Source organism: Pelophylax lessonae (assembly GCF_965119305.1).
Source record: "Pelophylax lessonae genome assembly, chromosome: 6".
In the NCBI taxonomy this organism is placed as follows: domain Eukaryota; kingdom Metazoa; phylum Chordata; class Amphibia; order Anura; family Ranidae; genus Pelophylax; species Pelophylax lessonae.
In genome coordinates this window covers 179,842,288-179,864,933 of record NC_138773.1, presented here as the reverse complement: position 1 = coordinate 179,864,933, position 22,646 = coordinate 179,842,288, and the positions used below count along the sequence as shown (strand labels likewise).

General features: G+C 43.7%; 1 protein-coding gene across 3 annotated transcripts in view; it reads left to right on the top strand.

Moving 5' to 3' along the window:
• GLS (glutaminase) overlaps positions 1-22,646 on the top strand; it is a 195,120-nt gene that overhangs the window by 8,317 nt on the left and 164,157 nt on the right. The gene's annotated exons all lie outside the window — the stretch shown is intronic.

Here is a 22,646-nt window from a genome sequence, read left to right as displayed (position 1 = left end):
AGTCAGCAGCTACACATGCTTACCTGTCCGGGAGTCCAGTGATGTCGGCACCGCAGCCGATGTTTCCTTTGGCTGTCGGGTACTGCCGCCGCCATTGCCGGTAAGGGAACCCGGCAGTGAAGCCTTGCGGCTTCATGGCGGGTCCCTACTTCGCATGCGTGAAGCGCGCTGCGCATTTGGATTGGCCCGTGGCGGGGGAAGGAGGAGGAGGCCAAACTTCAGAGGGACGGCGCCGTCTCCCGGAAGCGGGGAAGGGTACCTGTCAAAAACAGGTACCTGTCCCCCTCCCCCCTGAAAGGTGCCAAATGTGGCATCGGAGGGGGGGAGGAAGCAAAAGAGCGGAAGTTCCACTTTTGGGTGGAACTCCGCTTTAAGGATAGGAGGGTTTAATTCTGCTTTAAGGCTGTCCGCAGATCGACCCCCTGCAAACCCAGCAGTGACTAAAAATGAAGAGCAACTTAGCATATGCAGAGAAGGATGAGAGTGTATTACTGGATTTTAAACCATATAGACACTAATTTTTAATGTTTTACATAGCTATACCTGCAAAAGGGGCCAGCCTGAAGTGATCTAGCTACACTTAATTTTCTGACTAAAGTTCCACTTTGAGGTTTTTTTTTTTTACTTTCATGCATTCTCTGCATTAAGTTTAAAAAATCCTCTGTGCCAGAGGATCTCCACTAGCCCCCGCCCCCCATGACTTACCTGGGGGCAATCGCAATCTAACACTGTGCATGAGAGCAGTGGCTCTCCTGGCTCTGTCCCTCCTCCTGCTGCCACCAATCAAGCTCTGTGACGAGGTAGCATGGGGCAATGTCCCGCTGTTTGTGTCCATAGGCTCAGGCAGTGAGGCACAGAAGCTCGCCTCCGTGGATATACAAATGAAAAAGAAAGAATTGGCGGCACTCCAGATGAAGTCAAAATCCAGATTTATTAGCTGGACATCCCAACGTGACAATAGTGACAAGGTAGACGCGTTTCGCACACTACACTGTGTGCTAAATCATTAGTAATTAGTAATGATTTAGCACACAGTGTAGTGTGCGAAACGCGTCTACCTTGTCACTATTGTCACGTTGGGATGTCCAGATAATAAATCTGGATTTTGACTTCATCTGGAGTGCCGCCAATTCTTTCTTTTTCATTTGTATATCCACGGAGGCGAGCCGGGGCGTGCACCGGTGGGTGTCATCAGGCTTTTACATCACCTTGAGCAGTGAGTTTTTTTCCCTTGACAGAAGCGAGCCTGCCTGAGTGCCCCCAAAAGAAGCAGCTTTCTTTGGGGGCACTGGATGAAGAGGAGGAGCCAAAGTGCCAGCAGGGGACCTAGGAAGAGAAGGATCAGGGCTGTTCTGTCCAGAACCACTGCACAGAGCAGGTAAGAGCCGGTTCACACTGGGGCAACTTGTCAGGCGACCTGGTCGCCTGACAAGTTGCCGCGGGTCGCCTGCCATAGATTAGCACAGGACCCGTTCTAATAGGAGTGACACAAGTCGCTCCGACTTAGAAAAAGGGTCTTGAGCTACTTTGGGGTGACCTGGAGCGACCTGCATTGACTTAAATGATATGAAGTCCGTGCATGCCGCTCCGAATTCGCGGTGCGAGCTGCGCACCGCGACTTTACAGGTCGCCCGGCAAAGTCGGGTCGCGCCTGTGTGAACCGGCTCTAAGTATGACATGTTTATTTTTTAATAAAAAACAAAACAAAAAATCCAAAGCTTTACAAACACTTTAAAATAAAATAAAGTTATTAGTACAAGGTCTTATCTGACACAAATAATTAACAAAGGGTACCACAGGCCATATTAAAGCACCATTCTTCTAAGCTGAGGAGATGAAGCAAGGCTTGCTACTAATTACCAAGAGGCACAAGCCCTTTTGTTAATTGGGAGTTATTTTCTCCCCAGTCTGTGCTGTATCTGTAACAGACACAGCACAGGACAGTACAGCTGGAGCTGCATGCTCCAATCCCTCTCCCCTCCTCTGCTCAGCTGGTATTGGAAAGGAGGCGCAGGGCTGTGCAGGCTCAGCTTGTGCAGTATAATAGCTACACGAGCATCTAGATGGATGTGTGCTATCTTTAGACAGTTCACATATTGTACGTCCCTTTCAACCTGGTAGGGATCTGCTGCAGTTTTCTGCACTGAAAACTGCTGTGATCTGGTTAATCCGGTGCAGAGACCGGGCCCGTTTCTTCTATTTCACTCAGAAAAAGAAACTGGCATGGGTGGCACAAATAGACTGAAACAGGCCTATCTGCTCTGTTAATGCTGAGCAGGCCTTCTACTCCAGTTTCCAGTGCCATTATATTGGTGCAGGAAGCTTAGATCATTTCCTGGAATATCGAATTGTTTGGCTTTAGCAGTCATTTCTTATGGACTTGGGAATTCATAAATTGCAGGTTTGTTTGGTGTTCTATTCTGAACCAGTAAATGAGCAATGATTGACCCAAGTGTTGCTTAAATCTCCCTTCCCTCCAGCAGGGCATGTCTTGTAGGCACCCTCACATATACAGGTGGAAGTAATAGGATTTGGCAAAATGATTTAGCCACTTGTGAAGATATGAAAACAGACACTGTTTCTAGGAGTCAGAACTGCTGGGTTACTCGCACAAGTGCTGTTGGGCTTAAAGGCTGAATTTTGACCTTTGCAGCTTGATAATGTGTTCTAGCAGGGTGACCCATTCACTTTAAATTGGTCTCCCAACACATCACAATCTCCTGGGTGCCCCACAGTGCTCACTAGTTCCTCCTGCCAACTTCTCCATCACTACGGTGTCCTGTAATGGCTGGAGGTCAGCAGGGGGAGCCAGTGAGAGCTGGAAGCTTCCCAGCACATCTTATGGGATGATTCCTCCTCCTCCGCAACAGATTGGCATCTAGTGGCACAGGCAGCATCATAGGTTAGTATTTAACCCATTTTTCAGGGCACTGCTTACTTTTCACTGTTATATTGGTGACAGGGTCGCTTTAAAAGCTGCCAAGGATGGGTGAAATGAACCATGGCTACTGTTAAGAAGCAGAGTACATTGGGAATCTAATGGTTTCTGTGGGCACCAAGTTATATTTTAGAGGGTGGTATTGATAAAGAGGAAGAGATTTGGTAGAACAGGCACAGGAGGCTGACACTATACAATATTACCCTATATAGCAAGCAATGTACAATGCAATAAATGTCACATAAATGCATTGCATTTCACGTTTATCTTAGGCCTGTGCGTTTGTTCACACATACCTGTTTTACACATCAATAAAGTCCTCCTTAGGATAACATATAGACAGAGAGTGATCATAAAGTAGCGATGACACTCTGGAATAATGAGATCTTAGCACGCTGAAGTAGTATTGTTATATGAAAGCCTAAGGCCACAGAAATCCATCTTCAGAGCGGCAGGCGGCTTAATCACCGGAACCTTCCTTCCTCTAAATTGGTGTTTAACCAGTGTAGCAATGTATCCTTTTTAACTATAAGCATCCATTCACACCAGCAGGCACTTGTTATGCTTTATAGCAGGGATCCTCAAGCTATGGCCCTCCAGCTGTTGCGGAACTACCCATCCCATGAGGCATCGGAAAACTCTGACATTCACAGACATGAACTAGGCATGAATAACTGGAGGGCCATAGTTTGAAGACCCCTGCTTTATACTGTGTACCCGCTGGTTTGTGTTGTGTAGTGTTTGCGTTTTTTTTTATTTTTCTTTATTGAAATGCAACAAAATGACATTTCATTGAACTCTATGCAGCATGTTGTGATGCAGTGTAGCGTGTCACAACGCACTGCATGAACTGAACAATAAGATATAAAGACCAACAAATTGCCTTGTCTGTGCATCGTGAAAGCATTGGGCAACACTACCCAGCGCAGTCTAACAGGGATGGTGACCAAGCCAGTAAATTACATAGAAGTGAGTACCATGTACCCGAGAGTGGTCTGCATTGCTCTGTTATACAGGGGGTATCCCTCATGGGAGTGATCAACGGGTGATCTTTTTTTCAGAGGGCGTTTGACAGGTAGTGAGGAGGTGTTATGTCAACTCCTCATTGCTTATTTTAACCCCTAAAAACCTGCACCACTGCATTGCACGTAGTTAAATGGGTAGCAGTTGGAAGGGGTGGCACTGCCTGCCAAGTGAGATAGCAGGTATCATTTTAGATGCGGTGCTTTGGGGCTGTTGGACGGTAGCAGTGCGATTCTATTCAGGTGAATGGTTCACAGGTGGTACTGTGGCACATAATGTGGCTTGTGAGCACCCCCATCTACTGCCTTTGCAGTTTATAGGTGAGGGTTGGATGGGGTGGGTAGAAGCACGGGCCTGACCTATTACACGATAGTAACTATTGGGGCTCATTTACACCATGATGGCTTGCACTGGCCTGGGCAGCCCTTTTTTAATCACCAATGGCATAGACAAGGCAATTTGCACTGGGCTAGGCAGTTCTACCTCAGCGTGTTGACTTTAGCAGGGAATGGCTGAGATTCGATCCCTCTATGGGCAGGCTGGTTGCACTGAAGTTGATCCATTGATCGACTTGGGTACAACCAGCCTGTTAGATTTTTTACATGTGATTACTGCCAGCGGCTATAGCTGCTAACAGTAATCATTGCGTGTTGCTGGCTGGGAAGGCTCCCTGCTGTCAGAACACTGACTGTGTTGATGGGGGAATTAAATGATTTTAGGAAAATGAAATCATCTATGGCTTGTCTCAGCCTTAATTTTTATTTTGTTTTACTTATTGTGGTTGTAAAACCTTTACATATACCCAGTGAAATGACTGACCTCGGGTGATACAGAGATTAAACAAATCCTCCTACATAAGTTGTACCTGTTTACCTACGGCATTCTAGATCTATTCAAAGTGCAGAATTTACACAGAATCCCTCAGCTCTGAAAAACGGGGCATATAGCTGAAGTTAAATTAGTGAGGAGAGCTGATTGGAGAGAAGGGACACCCCTCACCCCTCCCCACAGTAACAGAGCTGAGGCTTTTAGTCTGCTGGAGGTCCTTCCCTTGTCACTATTTTTCTCTTGGTTTCAGGAGAACTTACTAGAAGTGAGACAAGTGCACACTATAGAGCAGTGATGGCGAACCTTGCCACCCCAGATGTTTTTGAACTACATTTCCCATGATGCTCATGCACTCTGCAGTGTAGCTGAGCATCATGGGAAATGTAGTTACAAAACATCTGGGGTGGCAAGTTTTGCCATCATTGCTATAGAGAGTATGCTTGGATCAAATTTCATGTCTGAGGTTTACAACCACGTTAAACATGCCAAAAAACCTGATCCTTCTTTGTTGTTGGGTTCACAAAGCTTTTTCCTGTTTTAGAACAGAAGTATTTATCTTTCAGTATCAGTAGAACCTGGTGGAAAAATTGCCTTTCTTCTGTGTCCAACACATGACCTATAATGCTGCCCAATATTTTTTTAAAGGAGCGTATTCTCCACGGTGTATTTTTCCAGCCAGGCTATAATTTCTAGCACAGCAGCTGATGTCCCTTTAGTAACGGGGGCAAAAAGTGTGCAGTTCCTCTGCTGATTTCTTACTGTTCAATATACCATTTAGGAGGGAGAATAGCAAAAGATGGCTTCTCATTCCTAAAAGATAAGACTTCTAGGTGATATGTGGCCGGAGGGATCCGAGATTATATTGGATACTTGCCATTAACTTTGGCAGACCAATCTTCCACCTTTTTAAAGCGCTATAAAACCCAAAACCAAAAATATATTGCAGCTTACCAATCATTAGATATGATGGCTGCATTAGTTTTTTCTTTTGCTTTTTACATGAATACATAAAATCTTAACATTTTAATCACCCGTGCCAGTGTTCAGTGTTTTGTCTCACCCATGTAAACTGATACATTCTGCTGGAGAGCTTGTGCTATGAAAAATACAAACTTGCTGGCTGGATTACCAAATGAAAATCGTATTTAAGAATTGGTAAGCTGCAATATAATACATGTTTGCTTTAGGGTTTCAATATGACGAAAGCCAACACTTTTTTAGTTTTTGTAAATTTTTTATTTTTTTTTGTGCCCTTGTCACATTGGGGAGATTTTACTTCACTTCTTGTTTTAGAGACACAACATAAAATAAGAAAATCTCCCCAAATTTAGCATTGGAAGGTCTCCGCTGACTAGGGCTGCACGATATTGGAAAAAAAGTACATTGCGATATTTTTTTTTCCAACTATATATATTGCGATATTGAGAGGAAATCATGGAAGTATTGCAGCAGCGCAGCCTTCTTCTGATTGTAATTGCAGATTGCACCATACAGCCAGGGCAGGCCAGGGTTAATGTTATTGTAGGGATTGACAGTGACAGTCAGTGTGGATTATGCACAGTCAGGACTCAGTGGTGGCAGGAGGTAGAAGAACACAGCCTGACATGACATCCATCCAGTTCCACACGTACTGACTCGACTCTTCACTCTGAACTGTTACAATACAAGCTTGTTTCCAGTTCTTCAGTGTCGGTGTGCTGAGAGCCGCTGATTGGTTACAGGGAGGAGCTGAGCTCCTCACTCTAGAATCATATTACAATCAGCTGGAGAACTAGGCTAGCTGCAGGCAGGCAGACTGAACATGTGGGACGGATGTCGGGCTGTGTTCTGCTACAAAGACTGTGAGTCATCCCGACTTCTCCCTGCCTAATGCCTATGCCTTACATCGTATCTTTGGCGATGTGACTATCGCACACGCCCACAGCACGATAGTCAATATCACATCGACTATCGTTCAGCCCTACCGCTGACCGTCTTTTTCCATTAATAATTGTAAAATTTTGTGTTTCTCATCACTTTTTCCCCTTGTGACAATGGGCATAGGCACAGGGACACAGATGGCAATAAAACCCTGGCAGAGGTTTATCACTGAAATTAAGAAATAAACAGAGGGCGCACCGGCCTAGTTCATTATCCTCAATAAGTAGCTTTACTAAATAAAAGAATTATACTCACAAGCATACACTTGAAAACAGAATATCAAATCAAGGTAGCTAAACGTCCAAGGTATCACGTTATAGATGTAACGTCCCACAGTAAGACTCGCTGACGCGTTTCGAGGTCTCACCTCTTCCTCAGCCAACTAAGCTGTGTCTCAACCTTTTGCTTATATAGTCAGAAATTACAAAGCAAGGGTGCGATCAGTTGCTTTCCCCACCCCAATGGGTGTAGGCTCTAGTAGCACCAATTCACAGTGTTGCCATGCAACCTGTCTCCTTGGCCCGGGCCCATGTGTAAAAGCACAATAATATCATAAATTGACAGGTGACAAAGACGTTCCTACCCCCAAATTTCGAAGGAGAGAGCAGAGTGCCCGCAGGAGAAGTTTTCTTCTTAATGGAAAATGTAGATGGGATTAGATCTCAAATGCCATGTATGACTCGGTGGCTAGTGCATCACCAGGTAAGGGGAGCGTTCCTAATGGCTATGTTTCCCTTTTTGCAGGGTAAACCGTGAGGATTCTAAGTGTATTACTAGCATGTTGATTGATTGTAAAGTGGCTGGAGCGTACACCATGGTCACAAACAGGAACTGCGATCGCATCCTGTGTTCCAGCCCATTGACGTCACTTCTGGGCATTCAGTGACGTCACTTCTGCCCTTATTTCAGTGCCTCTAGACACCCCCAGTCTTGTGAGGGTAGCAAGGTGGCATTTATCTGGATTTGCCAGGACAACCTTTCTCAACCTTTTCAAAACAAAGGAACCCTTGAAATAACTTTCCGGTTTTAGGGGAACCCCTGCTAAAAATTAATCTACAACTCACGTTACATTTTGGAGGATCCATGGTTGCAGCTGCATAGCCAGCTTTTAGTCTTCTAACTGTAAACCTCCCCAGTTCACAGTTCAGCGTCCTTCACACCCCGAGGTTGGATACTCAGCCATCTGTTGAAGCACATTATGTAGGGAGACCCAACTCTATTCCCTGCATGCAAAGGGTGGCTCCATAGGATGCTGCAGAAGAAAGGAACCACCCTAAAACAGTAACTCTGGGGCCGCAGTCATGGCATCAGCTCATACTGGCAAGGATTGAGGATGGGTTCATGCCTAAAAATAATGCGGCTCACAACAGGGGTCTGGTGCGTCCCTGTTCTCTGTTTCAGGGACGAATCAGGCCTGAATTTTTGCCTGAATTCGGACCTGAAGCGGAGCCAAAGACACACAGGACCCCTGTGCAATCCACTCTGCAGCCGCCCTAGAGCCAGGCACACTCTCTTGTCATGGGAATTTGATGCATGGAAACCCGCATTTTATTCTCACTAGTGTGAACCTAGCCTATAAGATAAAGAAGCTTCATACTCCGTAAATAAATCCGCTTCTCGTCCTGGGAAATTCTATAAAATTTGACAGCCATGGCTGTCCCTACGAAACTTACTGTACATTATATACCTTTCTTGAGAATGGAACTATTTTAACATTTATCTTTCTTTGTTTTCATCCGTGATGTCACTGTTGATGGACGGTTTTGTACATGGTCTTTGGTTGTTTTTTTTTTTCTGTACTGCATATTATTTTTACAATAAAAGCAATCCTGGTTTCAAAATCTACTTCTCAAAGTTCTAAAAAAAAAAAAAAAAAAAAAAAAAAAAAAGTTTTAAATTTCCTTTAGGAAATCCTCATCGCTTTTCCTTAATTCATCATAATTTAGGCATACAAGTCTCTTCATGTTTTTCATCCATGAACGTGGAAGTTTTGGTCACCTTGGTTTGCACACTGCTCTGACCCTACTGTGCCTCCAGGAACAAACTGTATTTGGCCTTGTCCCATGTAATCCCTCTCGTATAGCATCATTTACAGTAGAAGAAAGAGCGGTAGCATTATCGACCAGTTGGAATTTACTGCCTCTCACAGTGCTGTGAATCCAACGATTGGAGTTCTCTGATTTGAAGGAGAGAGCACAGAGATGACCTCATCAGAGAGCTGCTGCTCTTTTACTATTAATTGCAGTCTTGTTCAAGCTGGATTGTTTTAATGGAAGAAAAAGTAAATCGGACACAACTATTGTATTTTGCAGGTAGTCTTTATTAGAAAAAGACCGTACAGAATTACACATGTATAAAAAAGTGGCAACTACCCCCAGAGATGTATAGTAACGAAGTAGAACTACTTAAGTACTGTACTTAAGTACCGAAATGCGGTATCTGTACTTTCCTAGAGTAGAATTTTTTTCTCCTACTTCTACTTTTACTTCACTACATTTTTTCGATGATTTCGATACTTCTACTCAAGTATTTTTTTTTTGTGCTGCATAGTTACTCGTTACTTTTAAAAAAATTACCACTGCCAGAACAGTAGATGGCAGGTTGCATAAAGCTCAAAAAAATGTGTATAATGTCATTTGTAAATCAGCGCATACGGAAATAAAGGCTGTGTATAATAAAAGCTGCTATACCAAATCTTTCCAATAAAAAGAAAATATGAAACAAACAAATAAATGGTGCTACAGCGCTTAAAGTGCATCAAGAAACTACTAACAAACACAGGTTAATCATTTGAAATAATAAAAAACAATATGATGTTCAAATGTTTGACTTCTTTCTTTAATAACTACATAACACAGTACTTGTACTTCTACTTTCAGTACTTGAGTAGAATTTTTTTTTCAAAACTACTGGTACTTTTTACTTTTAGTACTTAAGTAGCAAATTTTTTTAAAAAACTACTTGCAATACTTAAGTAAAAAAAATGTTGAATACTTTAGTACTTCTACTTAAGTAACTTTTTCTGCGAGCACTTCCACTTCTACTCAAGTCACTTTTTGATCGAGCACTTGTACTTTTACTCAAGTAGAACTTTCGAGTACTTTATACAAGTCTGACTACCCCACTCTATAACTGGCCTGTTAGCCAAGGCAATTCGGTTGTTTTGCAGGCTGGTCGGTAAGTGTGCTGGGAAATCTTTTTTGTTTTGAGAATTACACATGTAGCAGCCCTTGCCTCTTCGCCATCTGTGAGCCTGGACTACCATGACACAAGCAGGTACATTGCATGCAGTTGCGGCGTTGCTGCTTTCTATTGAGGCACACCTGCGGGCTGTGCTGCCTGCTTCTAAAGACATGCGGTTCGGCTTGGCCCCGCCCATTTGCTCCAATGGATTCCCCTCCAATCATCAATCTGCCCTGTAAGGAGAGCGAGAGTGGAGAGAGCTGCTGCTCTCGGGAACAGCGCCAGATTGAGAATAGGCTCAAGTAAGTATAAGAGGGGGGGGGGCGGGAGCAGCACACAGGTTTTTTTTTTTTTTTTTTTTTAACTTAACGCAGAGAATGCATTAAGGTAAAACATCTTCTACCTTTACAACCACAATCATTCCCCCCCCCCCGAAAGTGGAGTTACCCTTTAAAGCTGAAGTTTAGTTACAAAAACAGCTTTGGTTACAATACTTGTAATGAAGGATTTCCCATGTTGTCTAAGTTGCTGGATTCTGTAGAAATCTTCACAATGGGGCTGCCCTGTCCTCTTCCTTCTGCTAAGCGTTCAGCATTGTGGGGGTTAACAGTCTCTGGGCTCAGTTGGACTAAAGGCCCCTTTCAGACCAGCGGACCGATTGGGTCTGCATGTCTGTTTTTCAGGTGGACCCGATCGGACCACCCATTGTTCCCTATGGGGCAGCGGACGTATGTCTTAGTGGGGATCAGCTGATTCTGCTCCCTCTGAAAGGGGCCTAAAGTTGATGCCAGGGACACCCACTGCCTGTCACATGATCTGTGAATGGGGGGTCTGATCAGTCACAGGATCCTCTCTGAATCATCTCAGAAGCATCCTAGACTGATGTCGAATGCAAGCTAAATGGAGCAGAAGGTAAGCTACGTTTACACATCAACTTCTTCCCAAAGCCCATGGACTCCGGCCCTTATGGTGGTCTTCTGTTCTTAGTCTTCTTTAACCATTGTCCTATATGCTGGACTGTCCGTAAGATAACATGAGGTTGTACTCTTACTTGTTTTTCCAATAGGAGAAGCTGTTCACCTCTCCAGTTCCCTGTAAACTACTTGGACATCTGTTAGTTATATTCATTAAAGGTTTGTTAAATTGGTTGCTCTATCACCCAGGAATAAGATGCTTGTTTGCATTATCTTTGTTGACAGCTGGTTTAAAATGTTCTGTTGATAACAAGAGGTTCAGACAGGATCATTTGCCTGAGGACATGTGTGAACAGAGGATTAAGGGTCATATTAATCATTCCTAACCTTGTTTGCTAATTTGTGCCTGTCATGCAGTTTAATATGCTATTAGAACAACCTAAGTAGCACACCTAGAACATGATGAACTTTGTTTTTGGATGGAGTGGGAAATGGTTATATGGTCTGTGAGGTTTTTATTGATGCCTGCGACCCTGCTGGGTAGATTTTACCCTTCACTGACAAGGGTCATAGGAACAGGAGGTGAGAGGCAATCTTCAGGTTGGGATGCAGAGAAAGGAAAACATGAAAGGGCTTCAAATTATTAGTAAGGCCTTATCTGGAATATGCAGTTCAGTTTTGGGCACCAGTTCTCAAAAAGGATATCGGGGAACTGGAGAAAGTGCAGAGAAGGGCAACCACACTGATAAGAGGCATGGAGGAGCTCAGCTATGAGGATAGATTAGAGCAGTGTTTCTCAACCTTTTTTCAGTCAAGGCATCCTCTAAAATGGACAGTCTTGTGGTATCCCATTCTGAAATGTAAAAAATGATTTTAATAGTTTTACATAATACATCAACATTCACACGTAGATCACCCAGCATTAGAGGTGATTTATTCTTCCAGATCCAATACACTTTTGCACACTGGTACTGGCTAGTATTCCAATGTTTCTCTTCTCCCTCAGTTTTTCACCATCACTCAGTTAAGTTTGGCCCAGCGCTGACAGAGAGGGGCAGGGGAGGGGCAAACAAGGTTGTTGTGCAGACGACCAACATCCTCCTTATCAACTGATGAACCCATTGTTTGTTAGGATGCCTGTGGCTAGAAAGTCGTAATGGTGCATAATGAAAACCTGTGGCTTTGTGTAACTAAAAGGCAGCCTTCATCCACCTGCTGGCTTGTGTACAATTTTTGGGCAATTTTTAGGCATTTTGCCAAGGCACCCCTGAAGAAACCTCAAGGGTGCCTGGGCATCCTGGTTGAAAAAGGCTGGATTAGAGGAACTGAATTTATTCTCTCCTGAGAAGAGGAGATTAAGGGGGGATATGAGTAACATGTATAAATACATAAGGGGTCCATATAGTGAACTTGGTGTTGAGTTATTCACTTTGAGTTCATCAGAGGACAAGAGGGCACTCTTTACTTCTAGAGGAAAAGCGATTTCATCTCCAAATTTGGAAAGGTTTCTTCACACTAAGAACTGTGAAAATGTGGAATAGACTCCCTCCAGAGGTGGTTCTGGCTAGCTCACTAGATTGCTTTAAAAAAAGGCCTGGATTCTTTCCTAAATGTACTAATATTTATAGGTAAAGTTGATCCAGGAAGTATCCGATTGCCTCTCTGGGGATACTATGTAATATCTACCTAACTCTACTAAAATTGTGTTTTTTTTTTTTTTGAGAAGTCTCTTAAAAGAAAAGCAGGGCCAAAGCTCTTTTGGTCATATTCTGTGGGTCACAAGTGCACTGAGTTCTACACTTCTGTTACCTAGATTCAGCTGGCTAAAGTCTCCTATTGGCTGCCATCACAGAGCTGGTCCAAGATCTGCAGCGATCCCGACGGTAGTGTCGGGATCCACCTAGATGCCTAGACCGGCAGCTGGCTCAGCCTCTGGGCATAGTGCTGAGAACCTAAACAAGCTGCTCTCACACCCTCCACAGCTCAGCGCTCCAGATAGAGGGACAGAGCAGAGAGCCAACGACTGACGGTCACCACTTTGTGCTTAGAGCCGACCCGAGAACTGAGCTATCAGTGATCTTTGATTGCTCGGTTCTCAGTTTAGAGCTGGTGGTGGACAGATGCAGCATCAGATCCATTCTGCAGCCATCTAGTGGAATATGAATGTTTGGTTCTTCTCTTTTAATTTCCTGTCCTGACAACTATCTGTCACCAGGATAAAAAAAATCTAAGGGACAAAAGAAAAAACATTAGATGGTGCAAACTGTAACACTAGCGCACTATCCGTATCACAGGGGACCATTTTGTAGGCTAAAAACTGGCAAATAGTCCCTTTAAATAAATTAAAGATGCCGGACATTCAAAATCAGAGGTCTAGATTGCACAGGGTTAAATAGGCATCCTTCATTGAACACCTTTACCACAGCTCCAGTGAGAACCTCCAATTGACAGCACATAAAACAAAAGCAGAGGGGGCAAATTCAAGTGTAGTATAAAACTCTTTAATCAAATAAAACAGTCCTCATCCATCTGCTCTGAGTGTACCCAGAGGCTCCTGAACCCCACTGCAGTCTGACTTCCCTTTAGCACACGGTGCTGTGCAGTGCAGTGTGTAAGATTTGGATGATGAAATTGGCGTCCCGGAATGTTGTGGAAGATGGCCTTGAGTTACTGCCTTATCGTGTGAGTGGTTATTTGACTGTTTATTGATTGGGGACACCATAATAAAAAAAAAACTGATAAAGTTTTAATGGTTTCGCACCAAAAAACTATGGCTGGAGTTCCACTTTCAAGGGGCCTAAGCAGAGCAACTCCCTTTGACTAAGATTGTTGTGCACTACTACTACAGCAGTGTGAAGCACTTGGAATCTCAGAATCATTGTTTAAGACGTGCTTCTATGATATGCCCTGGGCTGTGTGACCTACTTCAAGTCCAAAAAAAGTACCCATACAAAAATGGGGCTAATTTTAAACCAAGGATATTCTGAGGAAAAACAAACCTTGCTGTGCGCTTCTTAATTGGCCTTTGGGTAGCCCAACTGCCAATATAATGAGCATTCTTGGCAATGTTGTTGCTTATTGAAAGGCAGTGGCTTAGTGTTGTCAGCCTACAACAGGAAATGTTGATACTAGCAGGATCTTGATGTAAGAAACTTTTTAACAGATTGAGAAAATTTGCTAAAGGGCCCTTTCACACGGGCGTTCCGCATGTCCGTAAATCATCTATTTTTTTGCAGATGATTTACGGACATAATGTATGTCAATAGCATTGCGGATGTCAGCGGATGACTATCCGCTGACATCCGATTTTCTTCCTTTCAGTTCTGTTCCGTTTTTTGGAACGGAACAGAACCCTATTATTAAACGGAACGTATGCAAAATCGGATGTCAGCGGTGTCATCCGCTGACATCCGCAATCCCATAGACTTGCATTATGTCCGCAAACGGATGGGATGATATACGGACATACGGATCGGAAGACACAAGTGTCATCCGCTCCGTGGAAAAAAAAAAGTGCCGGAGCGGATCGCAATGCGGTCCGCTCCGTGTGAAAGAGCCCTAAAGTGATTGTAAACGATCACCTTGTGAAAAAAACCATTCAGTTTAAAATAGAATGAATGAAAGGCAAAACCTTTTTGTATAGATATAAAAAAAGGAAAAAAGATATTTATAATGTATTTTTATAAGTGATCACATTCTCTTTGTTCGCAGCTTGCAGCATATGAGCTGAAGGGAGGAGAAGCAGCAGCACACTGAGCTTCCCAGCGAATGGCTGAGCAGCGGGGGCGTGTCAGGGCAAATCTGATCATTGGAGGAGTACCCTGAGTTCCCAGCATAGCTAGAGAACTGACCACAGTGAGCTCTCCTGTTAGTGTGGTCAGTTTTTAATAGGAAAGCAGAGGGACTGGCAGGAACACCAGGGATATCACATAAAGAAAGCATACAAAGAGAACAGGAGACTTTCTCATACAAGTACATGGTACAGCAGGCACGTATCAAGAAAATGAAGTTTTGGACTAACAAACACTTTTAAGAAAATTGTGAACAGTGAGACACGATGGCAAACACTGAAAACTTGATTTGGAGTTTAAACACATAAAAAATACTTTAACACTTTGAAGTGAAAAACTTTCCACCAAGTTTGCAACGTAGACCATAGCATGTATTATATAAGGTTATTTCCCTATTATTGCACATTCTCAAGGTGTATTCGGTTCATTCAATCTTCCACCATAGCAGAGGTCCATCATTCCGTGGATGCTATTTCACCCCTCTAACAAGTAATCTGTGGTGGAGGTCTATTTAGCAGGCATTTGGCAGGCACTGAGGAGGAGATATGTCACCATGCCGCAGCCCATTCACTTGAATGGGTCATGTTTAGAAGTAGTGCCTCCTGCTGAATGCAACATGTCGTTTATATTTCTATCGTGCCTGCAGCATGTGTCTGGGAGTGGTAAAACCATGGTTCAAACACCTGCTTTTACCATCCCTTGGTAGCCCGTGTGAACAAGCTCCTTATCTAGTTGCTGTTTACAGCACTCTTTTCAATTCCCTTTTTGTGATCTGCATAGTGGAGATAAGGTGTCATTTTACAGGGGTAAGATTGTTTCCCTTTCTTGAGGTTGACAGTTCACTTACATGTAATTACATGCAGTGCACTTATATACAAATCAATGGCACTCCATAGCTCATGAAATCTACTTAAAAAAAAAAAAAAAACACTTTTTTTTTTTAACTATGTTTAACCACCTTCCTGACCAGGGGGTATTTTGAGATTCGGCACTGCGTGACTTTAACGGACAATTGCGCGGTCGTGCGACGCTGTACCTAAAGGAATTTGACGTCCTTTTTTTTCCCCACAAACAGAGCTTTCTTTTGGTGGTATTTGATCACCTGTGCGATTTTTTTTTTTTTTTTTTTTTTTTTTTTTTTTTTTTTTTCCCATGCGCTATAAACAAAAAAAGAGCGTCAATTTTGCAAAAATAACAATATTTTTCACATTTTTTTTATATGAAATTCCCCCCAAAAAAAGTAAAAATCAAAATTTTTTAACATTTTCGGCCAATTTCTTTTATGCTACATATGTTTGGTAAAAAAAATAGCAAAAAGCGTATTTTGATTGGTTTGCGCAAAAGTTATCGCGTTTACTAACAAAGGGAAAGATTTTTGTAATTTTTGGTGTTTTTTTTTAACGCGTAATGGCGGCAATCTGCAATTTTTTTATTTTTTTTGTGGTACTGCGACATTGGGGCGGACAGATCGGACCCTTGACTGACATTTTTGACACTTTTGGGGTTACCAGTGACATTACTGCAGTAATCAGTGCTATACATATGCACTGTTACTGTAAAAATACACTGGTAGTGAAGGGGTTGACTTTATTTGAGAGGGAGGGGCTGTGTGTGTCCCTAGGGGCGTGATTCTAACTGTGATTGGCTGTGACTTGAGCTGTAGGAACAATGATCAACGGTCCTACATAGTAGAACCGTATGATCAGTGTTTCTACACAGGGGAGAATGACAGGCGGCTTGTTTACATTAGCCGCCTGACTTTCTCCCTCTCCACCGACGATCGCAGAGTGACCGGCGGACATCGGGTCCGCCGGTCACACATGTGGGGGGGTCCGTGACCACGCGGGAGCGCCTCCGGCGGCGCCCGCTCGCTCCCCAGAGCCTCACAGGCTAGTAACGTATATATACGTCACTTTGCCTGTGAGGGGCTGACCGCCGTAGTATATCTACTTGCGGCGGTCGGCAAGTGGTTAATGCAAACATTTTAAATTCAAATACCGCATCGCACCCGACTCGCAGGCAGTTCACACTGCCATATGCCAACTGCTGGGGGTGTCAATACAAAGTTAATGACACCCCCAGATTAGTTCGCATATCACAATTCGGATAGAAATCAGATCGCATAGTTGTGAACACCCATGCAATCCGATTCTGGTGCGGAACAAAAAAAGGGTCCTTTCGGGACTTTGGTCCCAATGTGTATCAATCTGTATGGCTGAGTTGGCATCGCACAGACATCACATGTGATTTGCATAGCAGTGCGGTGCTAATCACATGCAATGCCTCACATCGCATATGTATCAAAACCAGGATAATGTTTATCTTTAGCTGCTATATTTTTCAGTTGAATTACAAACGGTGAGAGGATCATCTTCATTAGTGCAGGAAAGCCCTATATTTTCTCTAATTAGTCCTTGAAATTTGTTCAGGCAGTCTTGAAATTCTCAGTGACAGATGCAGCAGACTTTTTTGCTTTGTCACGTTGCTTTGGCAACCAGTGAATATGTTGATCTGCTGTCTGAATATAGTAGGTGAGTAAGCTTGGAATAATTAGTAGAAATAGTACATTATGATTCTCATAGATCATGTACGTTTAGTGATTGATGGGATCAAGCCCAGGCTTGCTTGCATATTCTGTAGGTCTTACAACATACAAGCTAGCATGGGACTGTTCAACTATGAAAATTGTTTAATCTATCGCAGAGATATTTTAGCACCTTAGAAATACTTTTTTTAAAGGAACAACCTCCTTTTTTTTTTTTTTTTTCAACCTTTTTGCTGGTTTATCCACAGTAAACCTACTCCCACACTTTGCAAATACAAGTTGGTCTGCTGTGGTCCACCACTCCGCTGCTGCACACCAGGATGTCCTGTGCCGGTGTTCTGTCAGAATACTATACCCTATCAGAATTCCATATCTCCATCATTTCCGGCTGTGGATCAGCTGTGGCTACGTCATGAATCAGCTGTAGCTGCATCACAAGTCCTACTGCGCATGCGCAGAATAGGTAGGGCATTTTGATAACATCGTAAGGGTCAGGCCAAAGTCCTAGTGTGCATGCACCGGCGCATGCACACCAATGGGTCGGGCAGCGGGATCTCTGATAACAAACATCCATCCGATCTCCATGGCCCGCACTGCACTGACCCGACACTGCGCCGAGCCTACACTGCAGCGACCCGACAATCCGATCGCCATGCCCCACACTGCGCCGACCCGACAGTTAGACAGTGGGCGTGCGCGTGTGGGTAGGGAATAGGATTGTCCCATTGTCGGCTCGGCGCAGTGTATGCCATGGAGATCGGATGGATGTTTGTTATAAGAGATGCCGCTACCCGGTCCGTTGGTGCGCATGCGCCTGCTCGTGCACAGTAGGACTTTTGCCTCACCCCCCTTACGATGTTATCAAAATTCCCTACCTATTCCGCGCATGCGCAGTAGGACGTGTGACGCGGCTACAGCTGGTGCATGACGAACCTGCACCGGAAATGACGTAGGTAGGGAAATCTGATGGGGTAGGGTTTTTTGATAGAACACCGGCATCTTCTCTGGCATCATCGGGAGCCAGCTGCCTATTCCTGGTTCTTGCAGCTGGCTCCCTGATGACACGCCACCAGGTCCCCCCTCCAGCACCACCAGGTCTGCCCTCCTCTGACACTGCATATGTCTTAGAACAGCCTTTCTTAACCTTTTCAACACAGAGGAACCCTTGAAATAGATTTCTGTTCTCGGGGGAACCCCTGCAAAAAATTAAAAATCTACAACTCATGACACATTAGTGTGACAGTCAGTGGGAAGAATGCTCCTTACTCTTTTCATCATTGGGAAGAATTACCCCCTTACAGATAGCTAAAAGGTACAGTGGCGTCATTGGAAACTTATCTTAGAGGCAGAAATTGCCCATTGCTCAAGGAATCCCTAGCAACCTCAGGAGAAACCCTGGTTGAGAAACCCTGTCTTAGATGAAGCCTCCTGCTATATGTGAGGTGTACAGTGCCTTGAAAAAGTATTCATACCCCTTGAAATTTTCCACATTTTGTCATGTTACAACCAAAAACATAAATGTATTTTATTGGGATTTTATGTAATAGACCAACACTAATTGGCTCATAATTGTGAAGTGGAAGGAAAATGATAAAATGTTTTACAAATATCTGAAAAGTGTGGCGTGCATTTGTATTCAGACTAGGGCTGCACGATATTGGGAAAAAAAGAACATTGCGATATTTCGTTTTCAACTATATATATATATTGCGATATTTGTCTGGGTGGAATGCAGAAGACGGATTAGGAGTCGGGACTCACAGTTGTGGTAGGAGGTAGAAGAACACAGCCCGACAAGACATCTGTCCCACACGTTCCCTCTGCCGCCCTGGAGCTAGTTCTCTTGACCGAGCGGTGAGCGCGGCACAGGGAACCAATCAGGTGTGCAGGCACGCGTGATTGATTAGCTGTGCAGCTGCTCACGGTGCGCTGCTCGCCGCTGAACGTGTGGGACGGCTGCCAGCACTGTGAGTCGTCGTCCTCCCCCCGAGTCCCGACTTCTCCCTGCCTCTCTGCCTAATGGTAAATATTGTGTCTTCGGCGATATGAATATCGCCCACGCCCGCAGAACGATAGTCGATATCACATCGACTATCGTTCAGCCCTAATTCAGACCCCTTTACTCTGATACCCCTAACTCAAATCAAGTGGAACCAGTTGCCTTTAGAAGTCACCTAATTAGTAAATAGAGTCCAACTGTGTGAAATTTTTGGCCTAAAAGCAAAACGCTGTGTGTGGCAGAAAACGAACACTGCACATCCCCACCGTGATGGTGGCAGCATCATGTTGTAAGGATGCTTTTCTTCAGAAATGACAGGGAAGCTGGTCAGAGTTGGAGGGAAGATGGATGGAGTCAAATACAGGGCAATCTTAGAAGAAAACCTGTTAGTCTGCAAAAGACTTGAGACTGGAGGATTACCTTCCAGCAGGACATAAACAGTAAACATACAGCCAAAACGACCATGGAATGATTTAGTTTAAAGCATATTCATGTATTCGAATGGCCCAGTCAAAGTCTGGACCTAAATCCAATTGAGAACCTGTGGCAAGAGTGGAAAATTGCTGTTCACAGACGCTCTCCATCCAATTTGACAGAGCTTGAGCTATTTTGCAAAGAAGGAGAAAAAATTTCACTCTCTAGATGTGCAAAGCTGGTAGAGACATATCCAAAAAGACTTGCAGTTGTAGTTACTGTGAAAGGTGGTTCCACAAAGTATTTACTCTGAGGGGTTAAATACAAATGCACGCCACATTTTTTTTTTGTGTTGATATTTGTAAAAAAAATGTAAACTTATTTATCAATTTTCTTCCACTTGACAATTATGTGCCACTTTGTGTTGGTCTGTCACATAAAATCCCAATAAAATACATTTATGTTTTTGGTTGTAACGTGGCAAAATTTGGAAAATGCTAAAGGGTATGATTAATTTCTTGTTTAGGTGAGAATGGTGGCACGGGGTTTGGTGGACCAAGAACTTTTCATTTATTTTTAATTTTTATGTGTGAAGATTCGCTTGAAGGATTTTTTCCTTTTTTTTTTATTTTTTTTTTTAATTCCACAGAAATGCAACCTCTCCCCAGTCAGGTGAAAAATCACAGTCCTTACAGTCTAGAACAGGATGTCGAAACTTATGAAATTTGTAGAATATTTATTTATTACAGCTACTTGCAACAAAAATGAGTACACCCCTAAGTGAAAATGTCCAAATTGGGCCCAATTAGCCATTTTCCCCAATGTCATGTGACTCGTTAGTGGTACAAGGGAGCAGGTGTGTTAAATTTGGTGTTCTCGCTCTCACTCTCTTACTGGTCACTGGAAGTTCAACACGGCACCTCATGGCAAAGAACTCTCTGAGGATCCGAAAAAAGAATTGTTGCTCTACATAAATATGGTCTACCTAGGCTATAAGAAGATTGCCAAGACCCTGAAACTGAGCTGCAGCATGGTGGCCAAAACCATACAGCGGTTTAGCAGGACAGGTTCACTTAGAACAGGCCTCGCCATGGTCGACCAAATAAGTTGAGTGCATGTGACCAGCGTCATATCCAGAGGTTGTCTTTGGGAAACAGACATATGATTGCTGCAGTGGTTGAAGGGGTGGGGGGTCAGCCTGTCAGTGCTCAGACCATACACTGCATCAAATTGATATGCATGGCTGTCGTCCCAAAAAGAAACCCCCTCTAAAGATGATGCACAAGAAAGGCCGCAAACAATTTGCTAAAGACAAGCAGACTAACGACATGGATTAATGGAACCATGTCCTGTGGTCTGATGAAACCAAGATAAACTTATTTGGTTCAGATGGTGTCAAGCGTGTGTGGCGGCAACCAAGTGAGGAGTACAAAGACAAGTGTGTCTTGCTTACAGTCAAGCATGGTGGTGGGAGTCTCATGGTCTAGGGCTTCATGAGTGCTGCCGGCACTGGGGAGCTACAATTCATTGAGGGAACCATGTACTGTGACCTACTGAATCAGAGCATGATCCCCTACCTTTGGAGACTGAACCGCAGGGCAGTATTCCAACATAACGACCCCAAACATACCTCCAAGAAGACCATTGCCTTGCTAAAGATGCTGAGGGTAAATGTGATGGACTGGACAAGCATGTCTCCAGACCTGAACCCTATTGAACATCTGTGGGGCATCCTCAAACGGAAGGTGGAGAAGCCTCTTCCACTGTTCCATGACATCCACCAGCTCCGTGATGTTGTCATGGAACAGTGGAAGAGGCTAGGTGTATGCTATTCGCTCATTATCCCATTTACAAGGAGCAGATAAAAGGTCCAGAGTTAATTTCAAGTGTGCTATTTCCATTTGGAATCTGTTGCTGTCAACTCTCAATATGAGATCCAAAGAGCTGTCACTATCAGTGAAGCAAGCCATCATTAGGCTGAAAAAACAAAACAAACCCCTCAGAGAGATAGCAAAAACATTAGGTGTTGCCAAATCAACTGTTTGGAACATCCTTAAAAAGAACGCATCGGTGAGCTCAGCAACACCAAAATACCTGGAAGACCACGGAAAAAACTATTGTGGATGACTGAAGATTTCTTTCCCTGGTGAAGAAAACACCCTTCACAACCAGTTGGCCTAATCAAGAACACTCTCCAGGAGGTAGGTGTATGTGTGTCAGTCAACAATCATGAGAAGACTTCACCAGAGTGAATACAGAGGGTTCACCACAAGATGTAAACCATTGGTGAGCCTCAAAAACAGGAAGGCCAGATTAGAGTTTGCCAAACAACATCTAAAAAAGCCTTCACAGTTCTGGAACAACATCCTATGGACAGATGAGACCAAGATCAACTTGTACCAGAGTGATGGGAAGAGAACAGTATGGAGAAGGAAAGGAACTGCTCATGATCCAAAGCATACCACCTCATCAGTGAAGCATGGTGGTGGTATTGTCATGGCGTGTGCTTGTATGGCTGCCAATGGAACTGGTTCTCTTGTATTTATTGATGATGTGACTGCTGACAAAAGCAGCAGGATGAATTCTGAAGTGTTTTGGGCAATATTATCTGCTCATATTCAGCCAAATGCTTCAGAACTCATTGGACGGCGTTTCACAGTGCAGATGGACAATGACCTGAAGCATACTGCAAAAGCAACCAAATAGTTTTTTAAGGGAAAGAAGTGGAATGTTATGCAATGGCCAAGTCAATCACCTGTCCTGAATCCGATTGAGCATGCGTTTCACTTGCTGATGACAAAACTGAAGAGAAAATGCCCCAAGAACAAGCAGGAACTGAAGACAGTTGCAGTAGAGGCCTGGCAGAGCATCACCAGGGATGAAATCCAGCGTCTGGTGATTTCAATGCATTCCAGACTTCAGGCTGTAATTGACTGCAAAGGATTTGTAACCAAGTATTAAAAAGTGAAAGTTTGATTTATGATTGTTAATCTGTGCCATTACTTTTGGTCCCTTTAAAAAGTGGGAGGCACATATAGAAACTGTTGTAATTCCTACACCGTTCACCTGATTTGGATGTAAATACCCTCAA